We start from the raw sequence: 13582 nt of genomic DNA on the forward strand, positions 1-13582 counted from the left end.
TCATACTAGGTGATCAACAGGGGGGCCACCATTTCTAAAACTGCTATTCAAGGAGTTTTAGAAATGGAGACAGATGCAGTGTCCTTGCAGGGGGTGGGGTGTCAAGGCCAAGGAGGAAACGCTCAGCTTTGGCTCAGAGGAGTTGAGTTTCCAAGTACAGCTGTGGAGCTCGCCGTGAGGTGGGGGTCTTCTGCTGGATGTTAGAACACAGGTGGGGGAGGGACACCTAGTCCCGTTCAGCCATCTGGGGGAGCAAGTCTAGGGGCAGACAAGGCTGGGATATGGAGTTTTCATTGTGGATTGGTGGCAAAATAAGCAGATATAAAACCTACTGTCTTCCCTAACTCCTTTCTTGCATCCTTAGCAAACGGCATGTCAGCTCATCCCCTCAAAACAAACTGTTGGCCAGGCCCCGCTTTGAGAGCACGTACTTGGGGAGCAACCACATACCCGAGTCCCCCAGAACTTTGCTGCCAGGTGTGCCTTTCCCTTTGCCCCCTGCTGAGCTGACTCACTGCAGGGGGCAGCTGACAACAGAAGGACAGCGGGATTTATCACTGCCCTAACTTGTCCATTTGTCTTCTGCTTGGAGGGTCCTGACAAGGGAGCTCCCAGGGACCGCACTAGAGCGTTACTGGAGTTCTTGACAGAGACACATGGCAGTGATTACACGCGGTGTTAGGCACAGTTACTACAAGGCGCCATAGCTCCCAGTCCTCTCTTGAGCACAGTCTCAAATTGACTCCACAGCCTCCTTTGCTTCCAACTCCTTCTATAAATTCTGTGTGGCGATGGAGGTGAAGTGGGGGGCACAGAAGGCCCAAGAAAGGGCTTCTTTTCCCCAAGGGCTGAGATGGGGGATTTCCTCTGGTGGCACAATTGAATGGGGGCAGCCTAGAATGACCTTCATCACCAGATGTCCTAGGACAGGAGAGCATTCGTCCCTTGCTCAAACATGAGACTCAAACCAAGAGGTCCCTGGGAAAGGGAGTATGGTGATGGTGTTGGAAGGCTGACAGCATTTCCCGAGATGAAGGGCAGAGGAAAAGAAGATGGTACCACAGAGATTGTCCCGGCTGTGAACTGCAAATCCTGAGCTATGGCTGGAGTTTTGTCCTGTCTCTGCCAGGTATGTATCTGGCATTTGCTCGCATACCACCATTGATGGGGGGGCTCACTACTTCTCAAGGCAGCTTTCCTCTCTTGGGCAGCTAGTGCTTCAGATGGAACAAGAATCTGCCTCTAGCTTTGTGTCTTGGATCAGACTTTCAGTCCACTTTCTCAACCACGGTGTTTCTCCAAGAGCTGCTTCGTTCTATGAGAATCCTCTGGGGAGCTCATTTAAATGCAGATACCTGGGCCCAACCCCAACCTGGCAACCCAGAATATCTGAGGCGGGGGACTTGGACTCTGCATTGGTAAGGGTGCCTTCTCTGCAACGTAAGAGTTGTGGGTCCCTGATAGGAGTTGGAAGGGAGCCCATGAGCAAAGAATGTCCCAAGGAAAAGCAGGGACCCTGGAGGACAGCCTCCCCCAACTTGTCAAACACTGCCAAGGCTGGGGGCTGCTTGGGTAGGAAGGCCCACCAGATAGGGAAGAGCTAACCAGGAAATCCCAAATGACAGCCAACACTTACAGGTACCCACCTGTGCAAACCTAGTCCAGAGGCTTTGACATCACCCCTCCGTGTGCAGCCATGACACTGATCCCCACTTAACAAACAAGGAAACTGAGGTTCAGAGGGGTGGCTTGCCCCCAGAAATATATGCAGAAAGTGGCAGTGTAAGGTTTGACTCCACACTTGTGACCACCATCCAATAGCTTGATGGGAACCCCAGATCTAAGCCTCCTGAGACCCCGGCCTCTTCCTTTCGCTCAGTGAGCAGATGAAGTTGCTGTCGTTTAACTGTGGGCCAGACTTCACCCTGACCACCCAGCGAGAGAGAGAGCCCTTCTGGCCCTTTGGAGGGGCCCCGGCCAGTCCCCAGAGAGGCAGGGCTACCAGCGGCTTTGGCTTCCGGGTGATGATTCTGGCCCCGGGGAAGAGCGCAGCCCCTCAGGGAGCCCACCCGGTCTTCCTGCAGGCAAGCTACATGCCAAGCATTTGTAGGGCCTGAGCAAGAGTATCTCACATGTCTGAGGAGTTAGAAGTTACAAATTGAGGTAACAAACTGTAAAAAACAAACAGACAAAAACAAACAAAAAAACCCCATGTTCTGTCTTACTATCTTGACAAATATTCTTTTGTTTGGGCCTGGCAGGCCAAGTTCAAATTTGAAATGTGAAGGAGCTCCTCACCTCCTGGAACGTGGCCATAAGGAGAGAGCTGTCCCCTGGTCCCATCTCCTGGCGCAGCCCCCTCTCCACCCAGGACTGTCTCATGCCCCAAAAGCCTCTCATCCCGTGCGAACACCATAGCTGTCACATCCCAGTCCCATCCACGTGCCCTGCAAACAGCTGTGTCTGGGTCCCCTCGGGCCAGGCAGATTCATTTGGGGGAGCTCTGCTGTGCCCTGCCTGCTGCGGACTGGGTCTCTGTTCCGCTGGCTTCGCCCTCCTTGTGCGCTGCAGCAGCTGCTGAGCATGGGGACAAAGGTGGTCGGGGGCTCGGGGCACTGCAGCTCCTTGGGCCATGTACATTAGTATGCCACTCAGCCACCACGGGGGCCTGTAGTCCCTGCTCTCAGCCTGGCACCAGGCCTGGTGGCGGTGCCCGGGAGGCAGCCTCTCCCACAGCAAATGAAGCATGGGGCCAGGCAATGAAGTCTTGTTTATTGCTCCAGGCTGCAAATGAGGGAGACAGGAAGAGAGAAAGAGAATCTTATACTCCAGGCAGGGAAGGAGGTCACCTAGATCATGAGATCATAACTGCTTCACACCTCACCTGAAAGTTGCCTACTAAATCTTATCATCTTTGGGTTTTTAAAATGGTTTGATGCGTCTCACCGGGCGATGACATCAGTGGCCATCCTGCTTGCCAGTGGTGATCAAAGCACCATCTGGACCAGCTGTGTCAGTTTCACCTGTTCTTAGGCCCCCGTCCAACCTCAGGAACCAGAAACTCGGGAGAGGGACCAAGCCCTCAGTGTTTAACAAGCCCTCCAGCTGATTCAGATGCTCACCCAAGTCCACGAACCACTGATGTAGGACGATGCAGAGTCATTCATTGATGGTTTCTGAGCAGAGTAGCGATTCTGCGGGAGCCGGGTGCAGCAGTCTGCATGCATTTAACAAATACTTACTGAGAACCAAGCACTGCGTTAGGCACTGGGGGTTCAAGATCAAGTGTCTGTCCTCAAATTGCTCACAGCTGAACTCAGGAGCAGGCAAGTAAACAGATCCCAGCACAGGGAGGTGACAAACGCTAACATGGGACGGAGGAGGGTCAGCGGGCAGTGGAGGGGTATCAGGCAAGGCCCCCCTGGAGGCAGCACCTCCTCCTCCAGAACCTGGAAGAACCCGCATTGTCGGATACAGAGCATAACAGTCAGCTGTTCCTGGGGACAGACTCTCTCCTTGACCAAACTTTACCAGGGCTCCTCTGAGCCGTCCTCTCAACTGGGCCTCGATCGTAGCACTCATCCTGCCTTTGGTCTGCCCAGCCCGGTATTAGCAAAGAATCATTTCAGGTCATCCCCTCACCCAGAAGATCTGATCACCCTTGACACCTGAACAAACTCCTCGTCTCTTACTCTTGCTGTCTAACCCCTGGACTTTAGCAAGAACCCTGTTAAGTCAGTGTAGCAAAATCCCCCTAACCTGGACACTTTCTCTTAGTAATTTTCCATCCGTTGACTCCCTCCCTGCCCTCATTGCCTATAAATCCCCAGCTGTCTTTGTTGGACTGGAAGTTGAGCCCTATCTCTCTCCTGTACTGCAAAACTCCTATTACATCAGTCCTGAATAGTTTTCCTTGCCGGTTTAACAAGTGTCCGGATAGATTTTTCTTTAATGCTGGATAAGGAGAACCATTGTGCACAGACTTAGAAGGAGAGAACATGGACCAGCTCATTGAGGCCCTTAGCATGGCTCACATGTTAGGGTAGAGTGTGAGTGAGTTGTCTGGAGAAATAAATGGGTCTGTGAGGCTCTCCAGGAGTTTGGGGTTTGTCCTGTAGGCAGTGAGATGTAGGAGGACATCTTAAGTGGAAGAGTGACATTCTAGAGCTTTTCATTCTAGAAAGATTTCTCTGGCAGGCTGCCTCACGGAGTATGGATTGGAGAACCCAGGCCTGGAGCGCCAAAAGACCAGTGAGGAGACTGCTGTCCCCAGGGGAGAAGAGGGTGTAGACAGAGCTGGAGTAGGGCAGGTAGCTACAGGGAAGGAGACAGCTTTGAGATCAATTTAGAGAGTGGGCCACACATCAGAGTCACTGGGGAGAATCTTGAAACATACCCATGCCCATGCCCCCATCGGAGCCCCTGAATCAGAAACTCAAGCATCTGTATGTTTAAAAAGCTTCCCGGGTCAGTCAGCCGAAGCCAGAGCTGAGAACCACTGAGTAGGAGGTAAAGAGACCCAGCCTGCTGACAGATTGATGGGGGAGGACAAGAGTGAAGGGAAAGAAAGAATGTGTGTGTGTGTGTGTGTGTGTGTGTGTGTGTGTGTGTGTGTTGGGGGGGTGTCCCCCAGGAGTCTGTGTGAGTCATCCGAAATGCCAGTCACTGCATTTCAGAAGGTGAATCATGAGTCTGGACTGGGGAGGTCAGGGTCTGAAAGCTTCATTCTCTTTAGGTGCAAAAATACTGGGTTTTGAGGGTGTGGAAGCTCACATATGTGACCCATTTGATTAAAGGGATTGAATTCAGACTCATTCATTCACTTCTTCATTCATTCAGGAAATGTGGAATTGCTGCTGGCAGAAGACAACCCCCACCGTTTCCCACGATGGGGAGATGGCCAGGGGCCTGTGTGGGGTTCCCCGGTGGCCTCCCTTTGGTTGACAGGACAGACCCAGGTGCGCAAGCCCAGACAACCTTGCAGCCGGGTCATCTGCTGTCTCCGCTGGGGGAAGTGCTTCCTGACAGCTGCTCTGAAGCAATTCTCCTTCAATTTCCATTTTATGGCTCCTTGTTCCCTCCTCAGCAGGAGGCTGTGTCTCCGAAGAAGTCAGTCTGACATTGCGGGCTGTGATTACCATGCCCTCCGCCTGGCTGAGATTTCTTGGTCATCTCCCACCGTTGGTGCTGTTAAGTTTCTCTACATTGATTAGTTGCCCAGATATCTATCAAGCAGCTGCTGCGTGCCCGTCACAGAGCTGGGTGTTACGGAGCCTGGGGATGGATAAGAAGAGCCACTTGGGATGGCCTTGCCATCACCCACTCACACGTGATCCCTCACAACCAATTAACAAATGTTTGTAGAGTACAAGCAAGGAATTGAGGTGTGTATTATTTAAAACCTCAAAGGTACCCACAACAGAACTAAATATTGCAGAGTATCTAAAATTAGAAGGCAGAAGGCAGGAGGATTAAGTGAGATAAATCCTCATCAATCATACTAAGAAGTCAATGGATAATGTCCAGAGTTGATAAATCAAGGAATATAGGTTATAAGTCTTTGACAGGAACCACCAGAGTATGGTGATTAAGAGCATTTAGGTGTCTGGAATCCAGACTTGAGTTGAAATCCCATATCTATTGCTTACCAGCTGTGTAGGACCCTGGACAGGTCACTTATTTTCTCCATGCCTTAGTTTCCCCATCTGTACAGTGGGCATAATAATGGTGGCTACCTCATGGGCTTGTGGTAAGCACTCATGGAAACAGTGTGCAGAAAAGGTTTAGCACAGGGCTTAGCACATGACAAGCCTCTGTTTTAGCCAAAGCTAACAAGAGAAATAGTTAAACAATATTAGTCTGGGGGAATAGGACATGGTAGGGGTGGGACGGTTGCTTTTTATTATCAGTTCTCTGAATTACTTAATTTTGTAGCCATATGCGCACATCGCATTGCTAAAAATAAAATTTTAAAGTATATCTACACACTGGGTAATGACAGTAGAAAACTGAAGGCTTACTGAACTTTTCTGGCTTGAGTATCTCTGTTTTTGCCACATTCAAACTCCTCCTCTTTCCGGCCCTGTTTTCATCCTCCGTTTCCCTACCCCTCCTTTTCCTTTTCTTTTAGTTTGTTTTGACTGTCACTGGCTCTTAACTGCTCTCAGTAGGGTTTGGCATCTGTATTAAATTGTTAGGGCTGTCATAACCAAATACCATGGATTCAGTAGTTTGAACATAGAAAATGATTTTCTGGAAGCTAGAAGTCCAAGATCAGTTGTCTGTAGGCTTGGCTTCTTCTGAGGCCTCTCTCCTTGGCCTGTAGAGGGCCACCTTCTTGCTGTATCTTCACGTGGTCTTTCCTCTGTGAGTGCATTTCTGATGTCTCACTGTGTCCAAACTTCTTTGTATAAGGGCACCAGTCAGACTGGATTAGGGCATACCCCAAAGGCCTCATTCTAACTGAATTACCTCCTTAAAGACCCTATCTTCAAATACAGTCACGTTCTGAAATTCTTTCCCGTGTCCCTTCATTTCCTTAGCAAACTCCTACACATCCTTCAGGATCCACCCAAACATCCCCTCCTCTGTGACCTTTCCTATATACCCCTCAGCAGGATTACCATCCCTCTTCTGTGCTCTCACGGCAGCCTGTGCGTTCCCAATAAAACACGTCTAGTGTTCTATCAAGGTTTTGCATACTTGTCTATGGGGCGTTTAAAAGCTTGTTAGTCATCTTTGAACCTTCAGTGCTTGGAGCAGGGCCTGGCCCACAATTTGTGTTCAATGAATAAGGGAATGAATGAATAACTGAATCTTTTCTGCTATGGCATCAGCCCCTTTTTTTTGGTTGCTCAGAAGGAATAGAAACCAATTTGTCACTCTGCTCTATGCGGATTAGTCACAGTTTAATCAACTACAGGGTAGTGTGATCTATTTACTGAGCAAAGTGAATGCTAAAAAACAATTCCAATTTTAATGCTAAATTGTCAGTGCTTTCACACACTTACCCTGCCTCAATTCTTGGGCTTACTCCGGAGGCTAACTGATGCACTGGACTGAGATAGTGATGTAGGAAAGACGTTGTGGTCCAGAGACAATGGCCAAGAAGGAATTCTTGAGACAACTTTGGCACCAAAAGGTAAAGCATGGGAACCAAAAGGTAAAGCATGGGAACAGGACCTGTGGGCAGAAAGAGCTGAGCACTCTCGAGGAAGTCACGAGGAGAGGCCGATTATATATTTTAAGTTGGGAGGGGGTTAGGAATAGGGTAAGTCTGTGAGCAATTTTGGAAGCAGGGTTTCCAGGACCTTGAGGGGGCCAGCTGGCCATTTATGACTGTTTAATAAAACCTTAGTCATGAGACCCTTCAGATGTGTATCAGTGGGTCATAGGCTTCCGGGATGTTTGCCAACATATATCTTGGGGGTTAGAGGTAAAGGAAATTTCCAAAGCAATTTTGATATGTTAAAGTAGACTTACTGGATCCTGGGAGTTTTGCTCTTAGCCAAGTATTAACATCGAGAGAGTTGAGTTCCTAGAGGAATGTCACTCTGCCTGTATCAAGGACTTGTCCATGGGCTGTAGGCAGTAAGGAAATTTAATTTTTCTTTTGCATTTATTTCCCACGCCAGTAGGAGATCTGGGTTCTAGTCCCCACTCACTTTCCTCTATGGATTTGTGGAGTCTCCTCACATTCATAATGAAGGGGCTGGGCCAGGGGCTCCTGGTGGCTCAGTGGGTGGGGCCTCTGCCTTAGGCTCGGGTCATGATCTCGGGGTTCTGGGATGGAGCCCTGGGTCGGCCTGGCTCCGCAGAGGCCTGCTTTCCCCTCTCTCTGCCTGCCTCTCTGCCTGCTAGCGATCTCTCTCTGTGTCAAATAAATAAATAAATAAATAAATCTTTAAAAAAAAATTATTGAAGGGGCTAGAGCAGATCAGGAGTTGAAAATTCCAAGACCCACAAGGGTCATAGTGACAACTTGGCTCAGTGACCCCTCAGCCCCCAGCTTGTTATGGCCATGCAGGAAAACAGGCCCATGGTTTGCCAGATCTTGTGATCTTTAAGAGAAACTGGGAGGGTCGATTTCTATACAGAATGCGTGATTTAAAAAAATATATCGCATGGGTCTGGTATGTGAAGAGTCAGGCGCCCTCCTACATTGTTGGTATGAGTGCAAAAGGATTCAGCCCTTATGGGAGGGAACTAGGGTTTATCTTTTGAATGAAAGGAGTGGTTACGTTTGATCCAGCCAATCCTTCCTCTAAGAATTTCCTCTCAAAATTCACCTCCCTGTTAACAAAGGAGACCTACACCAGGTTATTCACGAAGGCATTACTTTACTAGCCTCTGATGCAAACAACTCCAAATGTCCACCCATAAGGGACAGTTTGAACCCTGCTTTATTCACACCAAGCAGTACTTTGCAAGTGGAAAGCAGAATGGGACAATCTCTATGTATTTAAATGGAGTGATCTCCAGAATCATTTACATGATAAAAGCAAAGTGCAACACAGTGAATAGAAAAATGCTCTTCAAACTTGAGTCCCCCAGCTGAAAGAACGCATTTGCAAAATGCACTGCACTGCTTCCTTCCTAGCTCTCTCTGCAGCTGGAGGTATGGGTCAACTATGTGCGTGTGTGCCTGTGTGTCTTTGAGCTTTTGTTGTGTAGTTTATTTAGGTCTCCCATAGTAAGTGGTAGACTTCCTACAGGGACAAGGACTGCCCAGAGAGCCATTGGCAAAACCAATGTCTTATTTGATCACCCAAAAGGAGTCACACTGGTGTAACTTGCCAGAAAGAATCTTGGACTTTTTCCTCGACTTGGATTTCCATAGTATTAGGTTCTAATACCAGCTCTGCATCTTACCGCCATGAGGACCTTTCTCCTTCCTCCCACCTAATACAGTTGTTATTTGTGTGTTCATGCTTATAATGTCTTTTATGCCACTAGACCGTGAGCGCTGCGAGACTGTGGATTTATCTGTTTGCCCATCATGGAATCTCTAGCACTTGCCATACTGCCTCGTATGGGGTAGGTTCTTAATATCAGTGGAATGAATGACTAAAATGAATGGGTGATGTACATAAAGAACTTAGCAGAACGCATAGAGATGGTGAAATGTTCTATTACAGGGAGTAGCAGTTCACTTAATGTTAGGATGAAGGTGATGACAAGGTGTGTGACTTTAGATGAATGAAATCCCTGAGGCTCAGTTTCCTCATCTATATCATAGACCCAATAATACCTCCTTCTAGGTGTCGATATGAGCATTGATAAGATAACATATACCAGTCACTCAGTGTATGGCTTGGCATATAAGAGATACTAAGTGGTGGCTATGATTAGAAAAACAGTGTAAAATAAACAGAAAAATCGGGCAAACCCTTGTTCAATGGGAAGGGTCAAGAGCATTGCAAGAAGAGGCTGTCTTGCACCTTCCACTGTCCTCTAACTTAGGGTAGCCCTGTCCATTCTTCAACAGGTGCTGGCTGAGCAGACACTACACGCTGGGTACCAGGCCAGCTGCTAAGTGCAGCCTCGAGAAACAAGCAATTAATGACCCCGAGTTTCTTGCAGGGGTGATGAACACGTTCTACAATTGTGGTGGTGGGTGCACACAAGTGTGTGAATATACTCAAAACCACTGAACTGTACACTCTAAGTGGATGAGTGAAGGTAGGACACGTGAGTTCTATCTCAATAATGCTGCTCTTAAAAACAAAACAAAACAAAACAAAAAAAAGGAAGAAATGAACAATAGACCTGAGTCTACTACTTCCTAGCTGTGTGATTTCTCTGCTAAGGTTTTCTCTTCTGGAAAATAGGAATAATAACAGAACCTACCTCATAGGCTTTTGGTGTGGATTGAAAGAAATAAAATTTGGGGGCGCCTGGGTGGCTTAGATAAGCGGCCAACTCCTGATTTCTGCTCAGGTCATGATCTGGGGGTCCTGGGGTGGAGACTTGCGACAGGCTCCACACTCAGCAGGGAGTCTGCTTTGGGATTCTCCTTCTCCCTCTGCCCCTCCCCTCTCTCTCTCTCTCTCAAATAAATAAATAAATCTTAAACAACAACAAAAGAGAAATAATGTTTGTAAAGTACTAGCTTAGAGTTTGGTATGTAATAAGATCTCCATAAATATTAGCTAACATCACCATCATCATCTTTATGAATATGTAAATACTAAAGCAGAAATTACACAAGTTGTATGGGAAAAAGAGCTCCAATGGGTAGGAGGCAGAAGGAGCCAATGAGTAAATGAGGCCGGGGGAGCTGATATCTAAGCTAGGAATTCACCCACAAAAGGCAGTGCTGAGTAGACCTGAAGGGGAATCAGCGTGAGCCAGGGTATGGCGCTGGGAGGCAACACGGTTAAGCAAGATTATGGAGCTACTGGTAGTTTCGCACAAAGGGCAAGGCCAGCACCCTGACCTCAGGGAGAAGACAATGAGGGAAACCACATGGCAAGTTTGCACACTGTCCGTGGGCAGGGTGATGTTTAAAGGATGCAGGACCACAGTGACGTGTTGTTAGAGACTCTTCCAACAATGCACGTGGGACATGATACACGCTTTAACCTGGACTTTGAGATGAGAGTGCCAAGGCCAGGGCTCTTTTGATCAGAAGGGACAGAAGATCACTCACACCTTCAGGGAAAGGGAATACAGCAGAAACCACCACTGCCACCACCACCATCACCACCCCCCACCCCGACCCCTCCCACCACTTACACCCCACCCCACTCCACCAGAAAAGAAGCCCCAGGGCAGGGATCCAGGCAGGACCCTAGAAACCATCACTGGAGCTAGAAAACCAGGAGCCAAGGTGGTTCTCTTACATAGTTTTCTCTCTGGGCACCTCTGTTCCTCTTACTTCTGCTTCATTGTCTTCTTCTGACTGATGCACTCCCTGTGTTACTCCTGGCTTTCTGCTTTCCTGAACCTTCTCCTTGTGTGTGGCCCAAGAGTCATCTCCACCCTGATGTTACCTGAACTTGTACCTTCAAGGAGCGCCAGCAGCTGTCTTCTTCCCTCGGTGGCCCTTGAGTCCAATTTCTTTTCTTTTTTAAAAAATTTATTCATTTGAGACAGAAAGACACACACACACACACACACACACACACACAGGGGATGAATGGGGGAGAGGCAGTGGGAGAAGGAGAAGCAGACTTCCCACTGAGTAGGGATCTGAACTCTGGGCTCCATCCCAGGAGCCTGGGACCATGACCTGAGCAGGAGGCAGATGCTTACCTGACGGAGCCACCCAGGTTCCCCTTGATTCCAATTTCTGAGACAGAATCTGAGGGGCTCCGTTCGTGCTTTATATCCAGGTTAGGCACATCTTCGGCCCAGCGACAGCCCAGAGGTGAGGCGAGGGGCTGGTTCCCAAGCCAGGGGACTCGGCCATTGGGGTAGCAGGGTTCTGATCAGGGAGGCTTCTCGCAGGCCCCTGAAGTATGTCCCACACAGGAGGCCCGGAGAGGAAGGGATACATTTCCAATTTATTAGGCAATAAAATCAGCATTATTAGGTAATTGTTTGAATGTGGGAGGTGAGCCGGAGTGGAGGCAAAGATGATGTCAGGGGCCGGCTTGGGTCACTGGGTGATATCTCGGCTCCCCTCTCCTCTATGTCCATGCTGTTCTCAGCTTCTCGGGAAGCTTCTACATTTGATTCAGTCAGGGTCTCTGGCTCTCTCACCCCGGGAAACGTGAGGAGAGTTTAGTAAGAGGGCAACAGGAAAGGAGAACGACAAGGGAGCATGCAGGACCTTGGGGCAGGGAACTGGGCTGTGCTGTCCAGAGGGAGGTGGTGAGGGGAGCCCTTCTTACGTGAATGCAGAGAGGGAGGCCCCCTGACCACAGCTGTGTGGCCTTTACTGCGGACACATCCAGGAAGGAAGCCCGCTGATGTGTGGTATAGAGCCACTCTGGGTCGGGGAGCTGGGAGGAGCAAAGGTAAGATACTCACTACATTCCTTCCTCTTGGTAGGGCTGGGAGCCAAGCCCCTTCCCCGGGGGCTGGAAGTGCCCATGGCTTCCTAATAGCCTCTACATCATAACCACAGAACAGAAATGTGACTGTTCTAATTTGCCTTAGGTAAATCAGGGATCCATCCTTGGACCAGTCATTATAGGGGAAAGGGATAGCATGCTCTGAATGGCTGAGCCAGAAGCTAAGGCTGGGGTCAGCGCTGATCTAAGCTCCTAGCTGAGTCGGAGGAAGGTAAATCCCCAAGGAAAATCAGGGTGCTGTCTAGCTAATCAGATAAAAAGAACAGAGGTCCGCTACTGCCCATAACGGGGCTCATTGAGGACTTTGGAGCAGGGTTTTTTGTTGTTGTTGTTTTGTTCTTGCTGGACAGATTGGAGGTAAGACACAATGGGTGAATGGGTGAGCCCAGCCCTAAAGGATGGAGGGGCCCCCTCCCCAGGCCTCAGTTTCCTAGCATGGATGCGTCTTAATATTCTGTTTCCAACACTTACCAGAGAGTTGTTAACCAACAAATTAAGCCCTCTCATCAACAGTGCAAACCCCTGTAGCCAGTAAAGACCTCCAAGGATTGTTTTCTGAATTCTCTCCCTTCCTTTAGACCTGGAACAGATCTCTCCGGACCCACTGAAGTTTGCTGGAAGGTGCCACCTAGTGGAACATCAGATGACCTGCTGCTTAGACCAAAAGAACCCTTAGGAGGGCTCTAGAGGCCTGAAAGCCACTGAGCCACAGTTCTCTCGAACTAGACTGCAGATGGCAATCGCCTGGGGATGGCCAGGTCCTACCCGCAGAAGTTCTGACTTCATTTGTGTGGGGTCCAGGGCAGGCACTCCCCGGTGATTCTATGCACCGCCAAGGTTGAGACCATTAGGTCATAGAGCATCCAACCCTTTATCTTGCAGAGGTGTCCACAGATTCGAGCCACTTCTCCACAGGTCTCAGACTCCAAAGAAGCCCCTTTCTCCTGCACCCCACCACCTCTCCATTTGTGTTTTTGTACAACTTTTTCCCTTCATGGACAAATGAAAAATAATTAAAGGGGAAGCACTCTCATTTCCCACACCGAGATACTGAGTTGAGTGGCAGTGCCAGGAGAAGGATGGCTCCCTAAACACCTGATATTTGCTTCTGACGCTCCCGACGAATACTCTGTTTGAGATGTGCCCAACTAATGACGTAGTCTATTTACTTTTTGAGATTTATGGCATTCTCTGTTTGCTCTTTCAAAACGTATCCTACTTGAAGCACCTTCCACATCTGCCGCTTTGATTCAGCAGCATTTCTTTATAGTTGGCAGGACTGGTTTAATTGGCATCTCATTGTGGAAATGACAAAGTAGACTCCGAGAGAGAGACAGACAATTTTCTGTCTAGAGGTCATTTCAAATAGGCATCCTGCAAACCCTTTCTTTTTATTCAAACTAGAGCTGAAATGCCACTAAATGCACAATCTGGGCTGAACCACCTGAGTAGTGTTCCATGTCTGGCTCCCCTTTTCCCTCCCTACCTTGCAAGATTAAGTCTCTGAATTTTAGAATTTAAAAAGACCTCAAAGAGCATCTGGTTTGACAGTTTTATTTAAT

At 48.7% G+C, this 13582-nt stretch overlaps 1 long non-coding RNA gene across 1 annotated transcript; it reads left to right on the top strand.

The window, feature by feature from the left end:
* The first annotated feature begins 8970 nt into the window (after positions 1 to 8970).
* On the top strand, positions 8971 to 12692 carry LOC116864049. Its single transcript, XR_004381926.1, has 3 exons — positions 8971 to 9036; positions 9488 to 9681; positions 12599 to 12692. It is a non-coding gene; the product is annotated as an uncharacterized LOC116864049 (long non-coding RNA).
* Positions 12693 to 13582: the final 890 nt, after the last annotated feature.

Source organism: Lontra canadensis, unplaced genomic scaffold (assembly GCF_010015895.1).
Source record: "Lontra canadensis isolate GAN:19392208 unplaced genomic scaffold, GSC_riverotter_1.0 scaffold5, whole genome shotgun sequence".
Taxonomy (NCBI): Eukaryota; Metazoa; Chordata; class Mammalia; order Carnivora; family Mustelidae; genus Lontra; species Lontra canadensis.